The sequence below is a fragment of the Scyliorhinus torazame genome, chromosome 25 (genome assembly GCF_047496885.1).
Source record: "Scyliorhinus torazame isolate Kashiwa2021f chromosome 25, sScyTor2.1, whole genome shotgun sequence".
Taxonomy (NCBI): domain Eukaryota; kingdom Metazoa; phylum Chordata; class Chondrichthyes; order Carcharhiniformes; family Scyliorhinidae; genus Scyliorhinus; species Scyliorhinus torazame.
This window is the reverse complement of record NC_092731.1, coordinates 43,279,517-43,298,753: the sequence shown is the minus strand read 5'-3', so window position 1 is coordinate 43,298,753 and position 19,237 is coordinate 43,279,517. Positions and strand designations below refer to the sequence as shown.

The following is a 19,237-nucleotide window of genomic DNA, read 5'->3' as shown; positions in this document are numbered from 1 at the left end:
CTGGAGAGGAAATTGCTGAGGCCTTGACAGAAATCTTTGGATCCTCGCTGTCTTCAGGGGATGTCCCGGAGGACTGGAGAATAGCCAATGTTGTTCCTCTGTTTAAGAAGGGTGGCAGGGATAATCCCGGGAACTACAGGCCGGTGAGCCTTACTTCAGTGGTAGGGAAATTACTGGAGAGAATTCTTCGAGACAGGATCTACTCCCATTTGGAAGCAAATGGACGTATTAGTGAGAGGCAGCACGGTTTTGTGAAGGGGAGGTCGTGTCTCACTAACTTGATAGAGTTTTTCGAGGAGGTCACTAAGATGATTGATGCAGGTAGGGCAGTAGATGTTGTCTATATGGACTTCAGTAAGGCCTTTGACAAGGTCCCTCATGGTAGACTAGTACAAAAGGTGAAGTCACACGGGATCAGGGGTGAACTGGCAAGGTGGATACAGAACTGGCTAGGCCATAGAAGGCAGAGGGTAGCAATGGAGGGATGCTTTTCTAATTGGAGGGCTGTGACCAGTGGTGTTCCACAGGGATCAGTGCTGGGACCTTTGCTCTTTGTAGTATATATAAATGATTTGGAGGAAAATGTAACTGGTCTGATTAGTAAGTTTGCAGACGACACAAAGGTTGGTGGAATTGCGGATAGCGATGAGGACTGTCTGAGGATACAGCAGGATTTAGATTGTCTGGAGACTTGGGCGGAGAGATGGCAGATGGAGTTTAACCTGGACAAATGTGAGGTAATGCATTTTGGAAGGGCTAATGCAGGTAGGGAATATACAGTGAATGGTAGAACCCTCAAGAGTATTGAAAGTCAAAGAGATCTAGGAGTACAGGTCCACAGATCACTGAAAGGGGCTACACAGGTGGAGAAGGTAGTCAAGAAGGCATACGGCATGCTTGCCTTCATTGGCCGGGGCATTGAGTATAAGAATTGGCAAGTCATGTTGCAGCTGTATAGAACCTTAGTTGGGCCACACTTGGAGTATAGTGTTCAATTCTGGTCGCCACACTACCAGAAGGATGTGGAGGCTTTAGAGAGGGTGCAGAAGAGATTTACCAGAATGTTGCCTGGTATGGAGGGCATAAGCTATGAGGAGCGATTGAATAAACTCGGTTTGTTCTCACTGGAACGAAGGAGGTTGAGGGGCGACCTGATAGAGGTATACAAAATTATGAGGGGCATAGACAGAGTGGATAGTCAGAGGCTTTTCCCCAGGGTAGAGGGGTCAATTACTAGGGGGCATAGGTTTAAGGTGAGAGGGGCAAAGTTTAGAGTAGATGTACGAGGCAGGTTTTTTACGCAGAGGGTAGTGGGTGCCTGGAACTCACTACCGGAGGAGGTAGTGGAGGCAGGGACGATAGGGACATTTAAGGGGCATCTTGACAAATATATGAATAGGATGGGAATAGAAGGATACGGACCCAGGAAGTGTAGAAGACTGTAGTTTAGTCGGGCAGTATGGTCGGCACGGGCTTGGAGGGCCGAAGGGCCTGTTCCTGTGCTGTACATTTCTTTGTTCTTTGTTCTTTGTTGATCAGGGGGTTGGATAGGGTGGACAGTGAGAGCCTTCTCCCGCGGATGGATATGGCTGGCACGAGGGGACATAACTTTAAACTGAGGGGTAATAGATATAGGACAGAGGTCAGAGGTAGGTTCTTTACGCAAAGAGTAGTGAGGTCGTGGAATGCCCTACCTGCTACAGTAGTGAACTCGCCAACCTTGAGGGCATTTAAAAGTTTATTGGATAAACATATGGATGATAATGGCATAGTGTAGGTTAGATGGCTTTTGTTTCGGTGCAACATCGTGGGCCGAAGTACCTGTACTGCGCTGTATTGTTCTATGTTCTATTTTCTATGTATTGTGTTGCCGCGATTTTACTGATTTCACAGACAAATCGAGCATCTTCAGTAAATGGAGTGTTTTCAAAAGTGCAGAAACCCTCAGTTGGCCAAGCGTGGCTCACCAAACTGAAGTTCCTCGTTAGGAGAGTGGTTAGTATCCCTGCCTGTCACGCAGGAGACCGCGGTTCAATTGCCTGACGGGAATTGTACATTACCAGAACAAAATTGGGAATCCTTTTTAGAATTGGTACATCGGCTGTCGAATCCGCCAAGACACACCGCCCCTGCGATGCAATCAACAGGGCGGAATTGAGACCGCTCATCAAAACCGCCCATACCAATATTTCTGTGCAATGCGTGGGTCAGCGAAACGGACACATTACCTTCTTCATTTCCCATATTTGCCCCTGTAAAAGAAAAACGCTGCCTTCAACATGCGCCTTTTGTCGCACACGATATGCACTCGCAAAAACGATACAATTCAAAGAGATTTCTACAACGGTCAACTCAACCAACTCGTGAATAATAAGACAATCAAGCAGGATCGGACAGTAACTCGCAGCTACTGGTTAGGAACAGATTCGCCGATACAGATGACCTGCACCCCGAGATATTAAACAACGGCCTTCGAACTGCGATGAAAATGCAAAAACTGTACGCAAAATGTATAAATTTGATGAAGCGGATCATCTCTCAACATGCATCAGCCTCATTCCAAGAAATGTCTTGTAAAGTGACACATAGTGGACCCTTCTGAACCGTGGTTCCTGAATTTGTCTTTCATGTCTTCTTTGCTTCACTACTCTGTCTATTAATACGAAGTAAAGGGGAACGAAATCTCATTGACAGTGTACTGAATATCATAATTGCCCCACGCAGACCCAGTCCCTCAGACACTGTGCCCTGGACCGACACACTTCTGACACGAATGGGGGGGGTTTAAACTAATCCAGCAGGGGCATGGGAACCTGGATTGTAGTTTTAGGGTAAGGGAGAATGAGAGTATAGAGGTCAGGAGCACAGATTTGACGTCGCAGGAGGGGGCCAGTGTTCAGGTAGGTGGTTTGAAGTGTGTCTACTTCAATGCCAGGAGTATACGAAATAAGGGAGGGGAACTGGTACCTGGGACTTCGATGTTGTGGCCATTTCGGAGACATGGATAGAGCAGGGACAGGAATAAATGTTGAAGGTTCCGGGGTTTAGGTGTTTTAGTAAGCTCAGAAAAGGAGGCAAAAGAGGGGGAGGTGTGGCACTGCTAGTCAAGAGCAGTACTACGGTGGCGGAGAGGATGCTAGATGGGGACTCACCTTCCGAGGTAGTATGGGCTGAGGTTAGAAACATGAAAGGAGAGGTCACACTGTTGGGACTCTTATATAGGCCTCCAAATAGTTCTAGAGATGTAGAGGAAAGGATGGCGAGGATGATCCTTGATAAGAGCGAAAGTAACAGGGTAGTTATTATGGGAGACTTTAACTTTCCAAATATTGACTGGAAAAGATATAGTTCGAGTACATTTGATGGGTCATTTTTTGTACAGTGTGTGCAGGAGGGTTTCCTGACACAATATGTTGATAGGCCAACAAGAGGCAAGGCCACGTTGGATTTGGTTTTGGGTAATGAACCAGGCCAGGTGTTGGATTTGGAGGTAGGAGAGCACTTTGGGGACAGTGACCACAATTCGGTGACGTTTACGTTAATGATGGAAAGGGATAAGTATACACAGCAGGGCAAGAGTTATAGCTGGGGGAAGGGCAATTATGATGCCATTAGACGTGACTTGGGGGGGATAAAGTGGAGAAGTAGGCTGCAAGTGTTGGGCACACTGGATAAGTGGAGCTTGTTCAAGGATCAGCTACTGCGTGTTCTTGATAAGTATGTACCGGTCAGGCAGGGAGGAAGGCGTTGAGCGAGGGAACCGTGGTTTACCAAAGAAGTGGAATCTCTTGTTAAGAGGAAGAAGGAGGCCTACGTGAAGATGAAGTGTGAAGTTTCAGTTGGGGCGATGGATAGTTACAAGGTAGCGAGGAAGGATCTAAAGAGAGAGCTAAGATGAGCAAGGAGGGGACATGAGAAGTATTTGGCAGGTAGGATCAAGGAAAACCTAAAAGCTTTCTATAGGTCTGTCAGGAATAAGCGAATGACTAGGGAAAGAGTAGGACCAGTCAAGGACAGGGATGGGAAGTTGTGTGTGGAGTCTGAAGAGATAGGCGAGATACTAAATGAATATTTTTCATCAGTATTCACTCAGGAAAAAGATAATGTTGTGGAGGAGAATGCTGAGACCCAGGCTATTAGAATAGATGGCATTGAGGTACGTAGGGAAGAGGTGTTGGCAATTCTGGACAGGCTGAAAATAGATAAGTCCCCGTGTCCTGATGGGATTTAGCCTAGGATTCTCTGGGAGGCCAGGGAAGAGATTGCTGGACCTTTGGCTTTGATTTTTATGTCATCATTGGCTACAGGAATAGTGCCAGAAGACCGGAGGATAGCAAATGTGGTCCCTTTGTTCAAAAAGGGGAGCAGAGACAACCCCGGCAACTATCGACCGGTGTGCCTCACGTCTGTAGTGGGTAAAGTCTTGGAGGGGATTATAAGAGACAAGATTTATAATCATCTTGGTAGGAATAATATGATCAGGGATAGTCAGCATGGCTTTGTGAAGGATAGGTCATGCCTCACAAACCTTATCGAGTTCTTTGAGAAGGTGACCGAACAGGTAGACGAGGGTAGAGCAGTTGATGTGGTGTATATGGATTTCAGCAAAGCGTTTGATAAGGTTCCCCACGGTAGGCTATTGCAAAAAATACGGAGGCTGGGGTTTGAGGGTGATTTAGAGATGTGGATCAGAAATTGGCTAGCTGAAAGAAGACAGAGGGTGGTGGTTGATGGGAAATGTTCAGAATGGAGTTCAGTTACAAGTGGAGTACCACAAGGATCTGTTCTGGGGCCGTTGCTGTTTGTCATTTTTATCAATGACCTCGAGGAAGGGTGGGTGAGTAAATTTGCAGACGACACTAAAGTCGGTGGTGTTGTCGATAGTGTGGAAGGATGTAGCAGGTTACAGAGGGATATAGATAAGCTGCAGAGCTGGGCTGAGAGGTGGCAAATGGAGTTTAATGTAGAGAAGTGTGCGGTGATTCACTTAGGAAGGAATAACAGGAATGCGGAATATTTGGCTAATGGTAAAGTTCTTGGAAGTGTGGATGAGCAGAGGGATCTAGGTGTCCATGTACATAGATCCCTGAAAGTTGCCACCCAGGTTGATAGGGTTGTGAAGAAGGCCTATGGAGTGTTGGCCTTTATTGGTAGAGGGATTGAGTTCCGGAGTCAGGAGGTCATGTTGCAGCTGTACAGAACTCTGGTACGGCCGCATTTGGAGTATTGCGTACAGTTCTGGTCACCGCATTCTCGGAAGGACGTGGAGGCTTTGGAGCGGGTGCAGAGGAGATTTACCAGGATGTTGCCTGGTATGGAGGGAAAATCTTATGAGGAAAGGCTGAAGGACTTGAGGTTGTTTTCGTTGGTGAGAAGAAGGTTAAGAGGAGACTTAATAGAGGCATACAAAATGATCAGGGGTGAAGATAGGGTGGACAGTGAGAGCCTTCTCCCGCGGATGGAAATGGCTGGCACGAGGGGACATAGCTTTAAACTGAGGGGTAATAGAACACAGAACATAGAACATAGAACATAGAAAATACAGCACAGAACAGGCCCTTCGGCCCACGATGTTGTGCCGAACCTTTGTCCTAGATTAATCATAGATTATGATTGAATTTACAGTGCAGAAGGAGGCCATTCGGTTCTTTGAGTCTGCACCGGCTCCTGGAAAGAGCACCCTACCCAAACTCAACACCTCCACCCAACACCAAGGGCAATTTTGGACATTAAGGGCAATTTATCATTGGCCAATTCACCTAACCTGCACATCTTTGGACTGTGGGAGGAAACCGGAGCACCCGGAGGAAACCCACGCAGGCACGGGGAGTACGTGCAGACTCCGCACAGTCAGTGACCCAAGCCGGAATCGAACCTGGGACCCTGGAGCTGTGAAGCATTGTGCTATCCACAATGGTACCGTGCTGCCCTTAAGAACAAATAAATCTACACTATATCATTTTACCGTAATCCATGTACCTATCCAATAGCTGCTTGAAGGTCCCTAATGTTTCCAACTCAACTACTTCCACAGCCAGTGCATTCCATGCCCCCACTACTCTCTGGGTAAAGAACCTACCTCTGATATCCCTCCTATATCCTCCACCTTTCACCTTAAATTTATGTCCCCTTGTAATGGTTTGTTCCACTCGGGGAAAATCTCTATCTATTCCCCTGATCATCTTATAAACTTCTATCAAGTCGCCCCTCGTCCTTCTCCGTTCTAATGAGAAAAGGCCTAGCACCCTCAACCTTTCCTCGTAAGACCTACTCTCCATTCCAGGCAACATCCTGGTAAATCTTCTTTGCACCTTTTCCAAAGCTTCCACATCCTTCCGAAAATGAGGCGACCAGAACTGTACACAGTACTCCAAATGTGGCCTTACCAAAGTTTTGTACAGCTGCATCATCACCTCACGGCTCTTAAATTCAATCCCTCTGTTAATGAACGCGAGCACACCATAGACCTTCTTCACAGTTCTAATCCACTTGAGTGGCAACTTTCAAAGATGCATGAACATCGACCCCAAGATCTCTCTGCTCCTCCACATTGCCAAGAACTTTACCGTTAACCCTGTATTCCGCATTCATATTTGTCCTTCCAAAATGGACAACCTCACACTTTTCAGGGTTAAACTCTATCTGCCACTTCTCAGCCCAGCTCTGCATCCTATCTATGTCTCTTTGCAGCCGACAACAGCTCTCCTCACTATCCACAACTCCACCAATCTTCGTATCGTCTGCAAATTTACTGACCCACCCTTTAACTCCCTCATCCAAGTCATTAATGAAAATCACAAACAGCAGAGGACCTAGAACTGATCCCTGCGGTACGCCACTGGTAACTGGGATCCAGGCTGAATATTTACCATCCACCACCACTCTCTGACTTCTATCGGTTAGCCAGTTCGTTATCCAACTGGCCAAATTTCCCACTATCCCATGCCTCCCAGCTATTCTTGTCCTGTACCTTGGGTGTGGTTACCTCCTTGTAACTCTTCTCAATCACCCCCTCTGCCTCCCGGATGATCCGAAGTTCATCCAGCTTCAGCTCCAGTTCCCTAACACGGTCTTTGAGGAGCTGAAGTTGGGTGCACTTCCCGCAGGTATAGTCAGTTCCCCACTGGTGGTATCCCTCACCACCCACATCCTACAGGAGGAGCATGCAACTGGCTTAGCCTCCATCCCTTCTTACCTGACAGAATATAGCTGCCCTGTGGACTAACTAGATCTCCGCCCTCCGACTCTGCTCCCAGTCAGCTACACTTTCTGTAAACTCCTGGCTCTCTTCGCACTCTTTGCGGAAATGTCAGAAACAAAATGAAAGGAGCACCTTACTCCCTCCTCACCTAACTCCCTCGGTCACCAAACTCTTACTACAGCACTCAAAATGCACCAAATCCAGCACTCCCTCGGTCACCAAACTCTTACTACAGCACTCAAAAAGCACCAAATTCAGCACTCCCTCGGTCACCAAACTCTTACTATAGCACTCAAAAAGCACCAAATTCAGCACTCAGTGCAAACAAAGTCTGCACTGTAGGGGATCACTTTTATACTGTGAATCTAGCCTCTGAAAAACTGGCCTAATCCAATTAACTAATTAACAAGCTCCAGCTGCAAGTGCCTACAAGTAGAAGCCTGTTTAAAGCTTATTGAAAATTCACCTTCTTCTAAACCAAACAGCAACTTTTAAGTTAATTAACTAAATAAAAGAAAGACTAAACTTTAGATAAAAATGAAGCCTTATACTCCTTCGGTCACCAAACTCTTACTATAGCACTCAAAAAGCACCAAATTCAGCACTCATTGTAATAGATATAGGACAGAGGTCAGAGGTAGGTTCTTTACACAAAGAGTAGTGAGGCCGTGGAATGCCCTACCTGCTACAGCAGTGAACTCGCCAACATTGAGGGCATTTAAAAGTTTACTGGATAAACATATGAATGATAATGGCATAGTGTAGGTTAGATGGCTTTTGTTTCGGTGCAACATCGTGGGCCGAAGGGCCTGTACTGCGCTGTATCGTTCTATGTTCTATGGAACCACCGTCGACGTGATTCGTGATTTTGGAACCTGCCGATCCCACCTCTCTTCATACTGTGTCCTGATGGTGAACAAGACAGTTTAATTCAATGTGTTTTCTGGGAAAAGCAAAAATACACATCTCCTGATTTGCACAAAAGTCTGATGTATCATGTTGCGTGCTGACTATATAAGTAGTGGCCCTGTTTAGGCAACTGGTTAATTGAAATTGTTTTTACTTTGCATGGAGCCAAATATAATTTTGTATCTAATTTCTGCGGAATCTCATGCCACTGGAACTGATCGCGTGAATATTGCTGCCATTAGCCCGCCTGCAGATGTCAGGGTCTGAAGTGAACAACCGCCTCAATATTTACAGCTCAATACACGCGGACGAGTTTGGGTGATCCTGCATCCAGTCTTCCAAAGTTAACATGGACGATCTTCCTTTCCACATGGTATTGAGTTTCCGCGATTTTACTGATTTCACCGACAAATCGAGCATCTTCAGTAAATGGAACGATTTCAGAGGCGCAGAAACCCTCAGTTGGCCAAGTGTGGCTCACCAATTCTTGTCTGACAACATCGTATTTACCCTTCCCCCAATTGTAAACCTATCCCTCTCCATTACTAAAGTGAAAGTCACAGAATTGTGGTCACTATCTCCAAAATGCTCCCCCACTAACAAATCTATCACATGCCCTGGTTCATTACCCAGTACTAAATCCAATATTGCCCCTCCTCTGGTCGGACAATCTACATACTGTGTTAGAAAAGCTTCCTGGACACACTGCACAAACACCACCCCATCCAAACTACTTGATCTAAAGTGTTTTCACTCAATATTTGGGAAGTTAAAGTCGCCCATGACTTCTACCCTATGACTTCTGCACCTTTCCAAAATCTGTTTCCCAATCTGTTCCTCCACATCTCTGCTACTATTGGGGGGCCTATAGAAAACTCCTAACAAGGTGACTGCTCCTTTCCTATTTCTGACTTCAACCCATAATACCTCAATAGGGTGATACTCCTCAAACTGCCTCTCTGCAGCTGTTATACTAACTCTAATTAATAATGCCACCCCCCCACCTCTTTTACCACCCTCCCTAATCTTATTGAAACATCTATAACCAGGGACCTCCAACAACCATTTCTGCCCCTCTTCTATCCAAGCTTCCGTGATGGCCACCACCTCGTAGTCCCAAGTACCGATCCATGCCTTAAGTTCACCCACCTTATTCCTGATGCTTCTTGCATTGAAGTATACACACTTCAACCCATCTCCGTGCCTGCAAGTACTCTCCTTTGTCAGTGTTCCCTTCCCCACTGCCTCACTACATGCTTTGGCGTCCTGAATATCGGCTACCTTAGTTGCTGGACTACAAATCCGGTTCCCATTCCCCTGCCAAATTAGTTTAAACCCTCCCGAAGAGTATTAGAAAACCTCCCTCCCAGGATATTGGTGCCCCTCTGGTTCAGATGCAACCCGTCCTGCTTGTACAGGTCCCACCTTCCCCAGAATGCGCTCCAATTATCCAAATACCTGAAGCCCTCCCTCCTACAACATTCCTGCTGCCACGTGTTCAACTGCACTCTCTCCCTATACCTAGCCTCACTATCACGTGGCACCGGCAACAAACCAGAGATGACAACTCTGTCTGTCCTGGCTTTTAACTTCCAGCCTAACTCCCTAAACTTGTTCATTACCTCCACACCCCTTTTCCTACCTATGTCGTTGGTACCAATGTGCACCACGACTTCTGGCTGCTCCCCCTCCCCCTTAAGGATCCTGAAGACACGATCCGAGACATCCCTGACCCTGGCACCCGGGAGGCAACATACCTTCCGGGAGTCTCGCTCGCGACCACAGAATCTCCTATCTATTCCCCTCACCATTGAATCTCCTACAACTATTGCTTTTCTATTCTCCCCCCTTCCCTTCTGAGCCCCAGAGCCAGACTCAGTGCCAGAGACCTGGCCGCTAGGGCCTTCCCCCGGTAGGTCATCCCCCCCAACAGCATCCAAAACGGTATACTTGTTTTGAAGGGGAACGGCCACGAGGGATCCCTGCACTGTCTGCCTGTTTGTTTTTTTCCCCCTGACTGGAACCCAGCTATTCTTGTCCTGTACCTTGGGTGTGGTTACCTCCTTGCAACTCTTCTCAATCACCCCCTCTGCCTCCCGGATGATCAATTTTAAAGCTGTTTAAAGCTTATTGAAAATTCACCTTCTTCTAAACCAAACAGCAACTTTTAAGTTAATTAACTAAATAAAAGAATGACTAAACTTTAGATAAAAATGAAGCCTTATACTCCTTCGGTCACCAAACTCTTACTATAGCACTCAAAAAGCACCAAATTCAGCACTCAGTGCAAACAAAGTCTGCACTGTAGCGGATCACTTTTATACTGTGAATCGAACCTCTGAAAAACTGGCCTAATCCAATTAACTAATTAACAAGCTCCAGCTGCAAATGCCTACAAGTAGAAGCCTGTTTCTAGCTTATTGAAAATTCACCTTCTTCTAAACCAAACAGCAACTTTTAAGTTAATTAACTAAATAAAAGAAAGACTAAACTTTAGATAAAAATGAAGCCTTATACTCCCTCGGTCACCAAACTCTTACTGTAGCACTCAAAAAGCACCAAATTCAGCACTCATTGTAATAGATATAGGACAGAGGTCAGAGGTAGGTTCTTTACACAAAGAGGAGTGAGGCCGTGGAATGCCCTACCTGCTACAGTAGTGAACTCGCCAACATTGAGGGCATTTAAAAGTTTACTGGATAACCATATGAATGATAATGGCATAGTGTAGGTTAGATGGCTTTTGTTTCGGTGCAACATCGTGGGCCGAAGGGCATGTACTGTGTGGCGCACAAAGACTCCGTGAGACAAACAGAGTGAAGTCGATGAGGCTTTATTAAGCGTGTCTGTTCCCCAGCAGCCCGATAGTAAACTGGCCTGCGGGGGAAGGCACCGGCTTCTTATACTTCGCCTTCAGGGCGGAGTATGAGGTCAACGGCCAACCAGGACCCGGGATCTGTCAGCCAATGACATTAGGGCTTCCAGTCCCACATGACCCCCAATACATACTACCACATTCACCCCTTGTCAAAATGAACCCGGCGGGGTGATGCTTCGTATGGTGGTAAGGGTTTACAGTACTGGTCCTGGGAGGAGAGAACAGTTACATGGTAGGACCGTATTGGACAGTATCGTCCTGTTACAACTATTTACAGAGGATATAGGAAAACAAAATGTTCATTGGACAGTCCATCTTTGTTTTACATCGACGCCACGAGTCGGTCGGGCGGTCTGGTCGTCCGTGTCGATCGCCTCGGCCCCGGCGGTGGTGGTAGTGCTTGTACCAGCGTTGTCGCCTCCGGGAACCGCACGGTTTTAGCTGTCGGTGCAAAGGGGAGGGGGACTGATCCTCCTGGGAAGGGGGCGGTCGCGGGGTGCGGCGGTGGCAGGAAGGGGGGCGGTTGGGTTGATGGTGCCGGGGGGGTGTGCGTGGTGCCGGCGGGCGCCAGATCCCGCAGGGAGACCGTGTCCTGTCGGCCGTCGGGGTACTCCACGTAGGCGTACTGGGGGTTTGCGTGGAGGAGGTGAACCCTTTCGACCAACGGGTCCGCCTTATGTGCCCGCACGTGCTTTCGGAGCAGGATGGGTCCTGGGGCCGCCAGCCAGGTCGGCAGCGACGTTCCAGAGGAGGACCTCCTAGGGAAGACAAGGAGACGCTCGTGAGGCGTTTGATTAGTGCTCGTACATAATAACGACCGGATGGAATGGAGAGCGTCCGGGAGGACCTCCTGCCACCGTGAAACTGGGAGGTCCCTGGACCGTAGGGCCAGTAGGACGGCCTTCCAGACCGTGCCGTTCTCCCTTTCTACTTGCCCGTTCCCCCGGGGGTTGTAGCTGGTCGTCCTGCTTGAAGCTATACCCTTGCTGAGCAGGAACTGGCGCAGCTCGTCACTCATGAAAGAGGACCCCCTGTCGCTGTGGACGTATGCGGGGTAACCGAACAGTGTGAATATGCTGTTCAGGGCTTTAATGACTGTGGCCGCGGTCATGTCGGAGCAGGGAATGGCAAAAGGGAAGCGGAAGTATTCGTCCACTACATTAAGGAAATACGCGTTGCGGTCGGTGGAGGGGAGGGGCCCTTTGAAATCGAGACTGAGGCGTTCAAAGGGACGGGAAGCCTTAATCAGGTGCGCTCCATCTGGCCTGAAAAAATGCGGTTTGCATTCTGCGCAGATGTGGCAGTCTCTTGTGACTGTACGGACCTCCTCTAAGGAGTAGGGGAGATTGCGGGACTTGATGAAGTGGTAAAACCGAGTGACCCCCGGGTGGCAGAGGTCCTCGTGGAGGGCTTGGAGGCGGTCAATTTGTGCGTTGGCACATGTCCCGCGGGATAGGGCATCAGACGGCTCGTTCAGCTTTCCGGGCCGGTACAAGATCTCATAGTTGAAGGTGGAGAGTTCGATCCTCCACCGCAAGATCTTGTCGTTCTTGATCTTGCCCCGCTGTGCATTATCGAACATGAAGGCAACCGACCGTTGGTCAGTGAGGAGAGTGAATCTCCTGCCGGCCAGGTAATGCCTCCAATGTCGCACAGCCTCCACTATGGCTTGGGCTTCCTTTTCCACTGAGGAGTGGCGGATTTCTGAGGCGTGGAGGGATCGGGAGAAAAAGGCCACGGGTCTGCCCGCTTGGTTAAGGGTAGCCGCGAGAGCTACGTCAGAGGCGTCGCTCTCGACCTGGAAGGGGAGGGACTCGTCGATGGCGCGCATCGTGGCCTTTGCGATGTCCGCTTTGATGCGGCTGAAAGCCTGGCAAGCCTCTGTCGACAGCGGGAAAGCCGTGGTCTGTATTAGGGGGCGGGCATTGTCTGCGTACTGGGGGACCCACTGGGCGTAGTATGAAAAGAACCCCAGGCAGCGTTTCATGGCTTTTGGGCAGTGCGGGAGGGGAAATTTCATGAGTGCGCGCATACGTTCGGGGTCAGGGCCTATTATCCCATTGCGCACTATGTAGCCCAGAATGGCTAGCCGATCGGTGCTAAAAACGCACTTGTCCTCATTGTACGTGAGGTTCAGGGCTTTGGCGGTCTGGAGGAATTTTTGGAGGTTGGCGTCGTGGTCCTGCTGGTCGTGGCCGCAGATGGTTACATTGTCGAGGTACGGGAACGTGGCCCGTAACCCATGTTGATCAACCATTCGGTCCATTTCCCGTTGGAAGACCGAGACGCCGTTTGTGACGCCAAAAGGGACCCTTAGGAAGTGGTATAATCGCCCGTCTGCCTCGAAGGCTGTGTACTTGCGGTCACTTGGGCGGATGGGGAGCTGATGGTAGGCGGACTTGAGGTCCACGGTGGAGAAGACTTTATACTGGGCAATCCGATTGACCATGTCGGATATGCGGGGGAGAGGGTACGCGTCTAGTTGTGTGTACCTGTTGATGGTCTGGCTATAGTCAATGACCATCCTTTGTTTCTCCCCTGTCTTCACTACTACCACCTGCGCTCTCCAGGGACTATTGCTGGCCTGGATTATGCCCTCCTTTAGTAGCCGCTGGACTTCGGAGCGAATGAAGGTCCGGTCCTGGGCGCTGTACCGTCTGCTCCTAGTGGCGACGGGTTTGCAATCCGGGGTGAGGTTCGCAAACAAGGACGGGGGTTGCACCTTGAGGGTGGCGAGGCCGCAGATAGTGAGTGGGGGTATGGGGCCGCCGAATTTAAACGTAAGGCTCTGTAGGTTACATTGAAAATCTAAGCCCAGCAAGGTGGGGGCACAGAGTTGGGGAAGGACGCTAAGTTTGTAGTTTTTGAATTCCCTCCCCTGTACCGTTAGGGTAACTATGCAGAATCCCTGGATCTGTACGGAGTGGGATCCTGCGGCTAGGCAAATCTTTTGTGCGCTGGGGTAGGTAGTTAAGGAACAGCGTCTTACCGTGTCGGGATGTATAAAACTTTCCGTGCTCCCGGAGTCGACTAGGCATGGCGTCTCGTGGCCGTTAATTAGGACCGTTGTCGTCGTCGTCTGGAGAGTCCGGGGCCTAGCCTGGTCGAGCGTAACCGAAGCGAGCCGTGGTTGTAGTAGTGGGGTGGGGTCCGTTGTTGCCGTCCAAGAGGACGTCGGGGATGGATAAAATGGCCGCCCCCATACCTCGCCCGTAGATGAGGGGTCACAAGATGGCGTCGGGGGTGGACAAAATGGCCGCCCCCATGCGTCGTACAGGTCGGGGGCGGTCCAAGATGGCGGGGCCCCTCCTCCCCTCGTGGTGGTCGGGACCCAAAATGGCGGCGTCTGCGGGTCGCACATTGAGTGCTGGGGGGTCTGGGGGGCGCTAGGACCGCGCGGAGTTCCCGGGCCGCGGGCGCTAGGACCGCGCGGAGTTCCTTTGGTGCGAGCGCCAGGGCCGCGGGCGCTAGGACCGCGCGGAGCTCCCTCGCTGGGGACCGGCAGGTCAGTAGTGCGAGCGCTGGGACAGTGAGGAGGTCCCTCGCCGGGGACGGAGGTCGGGGTCCAGGTGAGTTGTATTGCCGGCGGGTCAGGCGTGGGGCGCGGGACGGGGGTGAGGGACCAGGTCGGCGGCGTTGGCGGGTCAGGCGTGGGGCGCGGGACGGGGGCGAGGGCCCAGGTCGGCGGCTCCGGCGGGTCAGGCGTGGGGCGCGGGACGGGGGCGAGGGCCCAGGTCGGCGGCTCCGGCGGGTCAGGCGTGGGGCGCGGGACGGGGGCGAGGGCCCAGGTCGGCGGCTCCGGCGGGTCAGGCGTGGGGCGCGGGACGGGGGCGAGGGCCCAGGTCGGCGGCGCTGGCGGGTCAGGCGTGGGGCGCGGGACGGGGGTGAGGGCCCAGGTCGGCGGCTCCGGCGGGTCAGTCGTGGGGCCGCGAGCGCTGGCACCGCGCGGAGCTCCCTCGCCGGGGACAGCGGTGGTCGGGGTCAAGGTAGGTGGCGCCGGCGGGTCAGGCGTGGGGCGCGGGACGGGGGTGAGGGTGGCGTTCGGGATACGGAAAACCCCTTCCTCTCCGTGGAGAGTGTTGGCCGGCACCCAAATCGGGAGCGCCGGCGGCGGGTCATACATGGGCTGCGGGGAGGGGGGTTGGGGAGCGTAGGCGGCGTGCAGGGCTCCCAGTTCTCCCGGGGCCGCGGTGGTCGGGACCCAAAATGGCGGCGCCTGGGGGTCGCACATGGCGTGCTGGGGGGGTTGGGAGGCATAGACTGCTTGCAGGGCTCCCTGTTCTCCCGGGACGGCGGCGACCACGCGGGACCGGCACACCACCGCATAGTGGCCCTTTTTCCCGCAGCTTTTGCAGATGGCTGCGCGGGCCGGACAGCGTTGTCGGGGGTGCTTCGCCTGGCCGCAGAAATAACAGCGGGCGCCCCCGGTGCGACTCGGCATTTGGACTGCGCAAGCCTGTGGGGTGTCCGGGGGGGGGGGTAGGGGGTTTGCCGCGGCGGGTACGTACGGGGCCCAATGGCCTGCCGCGCGGTCGGGGCCGTAGGCGCGGGTATTACGCGCGGCTACGTCCAGCGAGGCTGCCAGGGCCCGTGCCTCTGAGAGTCCTAGTGACTCTTTTTCTAGAAGTCTTTGGCGGATTTGGGAGGATTGTATACCTGCAACAAAAGCATCGCGCATTAACATGTCCGTGTGTTCGTTTGCGTTCACCGACGGGCAGCTGCAGGCTCGTCCCAAAATCAGCAGCGCGGCGTAGAACTCGTCCATCGATTCTCCGGGAGCTTGCCGTCTCGTCGCGAGCTGGTAGCGAGCGTAGATTTGGTTAACTGGGCGAACGTAGAGACTTCTCAGTGCTGCGAACGCCGTCTGGAAATCGCGGGTGTCTTCAATGAGGGTGAAAATCTCCGTGCTCACCCTCGAGTGCAGGACCTGCAGTTTTTGTTCATCTGAGACTCGGCCGGTGGCCGTTCTGAGGTAGGCCTCGAAGCAAGTCTGCCAGTGTTTGAAGGCTGCTGCCGCATTCACTGCGTGGGGGCTGATCCTCAGGCATTCTGGAATGATCCTGAGCTCCATAGTCCTTTTTAGGCACGCTTAATAAATTGTGGTGCACAAAGACTCTGTGAGACAAACAGAGTGAAGTCGATGAGGCTTTATTAAGCGTGTCTGTTCCCCAGCAGCCCGATAGTAAACTGGCCTGCGGGGGAAGGCACCGGCTTCTTATACTCCGCCTTCAGGGCGGAGTATGAGGTCAACGGCCAACCAGGACCCGGGATCTGTCAGCCAATGACATTAGGGCTTCCAGTCCCACATGACCCCCAATACATATTACCACATACTGCGCTGTATCGTTCTATGTTCTATTTTCAATGTAACCACCGTCGACGTGATTCGTGATTTTGGAACCTGCCGATCCCATCTCTCTTCATACTGTGTCGTGATGGTGAACAAGACAGTTTAATTCAATGTGTTTTCTGGGAAAAGCAAAAATACGCATCTCCTGATTTGCACAAAAGTCTGATGTATCATGTTGCTTGCTGACTATATAAGTAGTGGCCCTGTTTAGGCAACTGGTTAATTGAAATAGTTTTTACTTTACATGGAGCCAAATATAATTTTGTATCTAATTTTTGCGGAATCTCATGCCACTGGAACTGATCGCGAGAATATTACTGCCATTAGCCCGCCTGCAGATGTCAGGGTCTGAAGTGAACAACCGCCTCAATATTTACAGCTCAATACACGCGGAAGAGTTTGGGTGATCCTGCATCCAGTCTTCCAAAATTAACATGGGACGATCTTCATTTCCACATGGTATTGAGTTTCCGCGATTTTACTGATTTCACCGACAAATCGAGCATCTTCAGTAAATGGAGTGATTTCAGAGGCGCAGAAACCCTCAGTTGGCCAAGTGTGGCTCACCAAATCAAAGTTCCTCGTTAGTATAGTGGTTAGTATCCCAGCCTGTCGCGCGGGAGACTGGGGTTCAATTCACAGACGGGGAGAGATTGTAGCTTACCAAAAAAAAATTGCGAATTTTTTTTAGAATTGGTACATCGGCTGTCGAATCCGCCAAGGCACACCGCCCCAGAGATGCAATCAACAGGGCGGAATTGAGACCGCTCATCAAAACCGCCCACACCAATATTTCTGTGCAATGCGTGGGTCAGCGAACCGGACGCATACCTTCTTCATTTCCCACATTTGCCCCTGTAAAAGAAAAACGCTGCCTTCAACATGCGCCATTTTTCGCACACGATATGCACTCGCAAAAACGATACAATTCAAAGAGATTTCTCCAACGGTCAACTCAACCAACTCGTGAATAGTAAGACAATCAAGGAGGATCGGACAGTGACTCGCAGCTACTGGTTAGGAACAGATTCGCCGATACAGATGACCTGCACCCCACGATATTAAACAACGGCCTTTGAACCGCGATGAAAATGCAAAAACTGTACACAAAATGTATAAATTTGATAAACCGGATCATCTCTCAACACGCATCAGCCTCATTCCAAGAAATGTCTTGTAAAGTGACGCATAGTGGACCCTTCTGAACCGTGGTTCCTGAATTTGTCTTTCATGTCTTCTTTGCTTCACTACTCTGTCTATTATTACGAAGTAAAGGGGAACGAAATCTCATTGACAGTGTACTGAATATCATAATTGCCCCACGCAGACCCAGTCCCTCAGACACTGTGCCCTGGGCCGACACACTTCTGACACGAATGTAACCAGCGTCGACGTGATTCGTGATTTTGGAACCTGCCGATCCCACCTCTCTTCATACTGTGTCGTGCTGGTGAACAAGACAGTTTAATTCAATGTGTTTTCTGGGAAAAGCAAAAATACACATCTCCTGATTTGCACAAAAGTCTGATGTATCATGTTGCTTGCTGACTATATAAGTAGTGGCCCTCTTTAGGCAACTGGTTAATTGAAATCGTTTTTGCTTTACATGGAGCCAAACATAAATTCCGATATAATTTTTGCGGAATCTCATGCCACTGGAACTGATCGCGTGAATATTGCTGCCATTAGCCCGCCTGCAGATGTCAGGGTCTGAAGTGAAGAACCGCCTCAATATTTACAGCTCAATACACGCGGAAGAGTTTGGGTGATCCTGCATCCAGTCTTCCAAAATTAACATGGGACGATCTTCCTTTCCACATGGTATTGAGTTGCCGCGATTTTACTGATTTCACAGACAAATCGAGCATCTTCAGTAAATGGAGTGATTTCAGACGCGCAGAAACCCTCAGTTGGCCAAGCGGGGCTCTGAAAATAGCAGTTCCTCGTTAGTATAGTGGTTAGTATCCCCGCCTGTCACGCGGGAGACCGGGGTTCAATTCCCCGACGAGGAGAATTTGTTCGTTACCAGAAAAAAATTCGGAATTTTTTTTTAGAATTGGTACATCGGATGTCGAATCCGCCAAGGCACACCGCCCCAGAGATGCAATCAACAGTGCGGAATTGAGACCGCTCATCAAAACCGCCCGCACCAATACTTCTGTGCAATGCGTGGGTCAGCGAAACGGACACATTACCTTCTTCATTTCCCACATTTGCCCCTGTAAAAGAAAAACGCTGCCTTCAACATGCGCCATTTGTCGCACACGAGATGCACTCGCAAAAACGATACAATTCAAAGAGATTTCTCCAACGGTCAACTCAACCAACTCAGGCAGGATCGGACAGTGACTCGCAGCTACTGGTTAGGAACAGATTCGCCGATACAGATGACCTGTACCCCGCGATATTAAACAACGGCCTTCGAACCGCGATGAAAATGCAAAAACTGTACACAAAATGTATAAATTTGATGAACCGGATCATCTCTCAACACGCATCAGCCTCATTCAAAGAAATGTCTTGTAAAGTGACGCATAGTGGACCCTTCTGAACCGTGGTTCCTGAATTTGTCTTTCATGTCTTCTTTGCTTCACTACTCTGTCTATTATTACGAAGTAAAGGGGAACGTAATCTCATTGACAGTGTACTGAATATCATAATTGCTCCACGCAGACCTAGTCCCTCAGACACTGTGCCCTGGGCCGACACACTTCTGACACAAATGTAACCACCGTCAACGTGATTCGTGATTTTGGAACCTGCCGATCCCACCTCTCTTCATACTGTGTCGTGATGGTGAACAAGACAGTTTTATTCAATGTGTTTTCTGGGAAAAGCAAAAATACGCATCTCCTGATTTGCACAAAAATCTGATGTATAATGTTGCTGGCTGACTATA

General features: G+C 50.2%; 1 non-coding gene across 1 annotated transcript; it reads left to right on the top strand.

Moving 5' to 3' along the window:
- The first annotated feature begins 18,278 nt into the window (after nt 1-18,278).
- Nucleotides 18,279-18,350, top strand: trnad-guc (transfer RNA aspartic acid (anticodon GUC)). Its single transcript has one exon. It is a non-coding gene; the product is annotated as a tRNA-Asp (tRNA).
- The last annotated feature ends 887 nt before the right edge of the window (nt 18,351-19,237 follow it).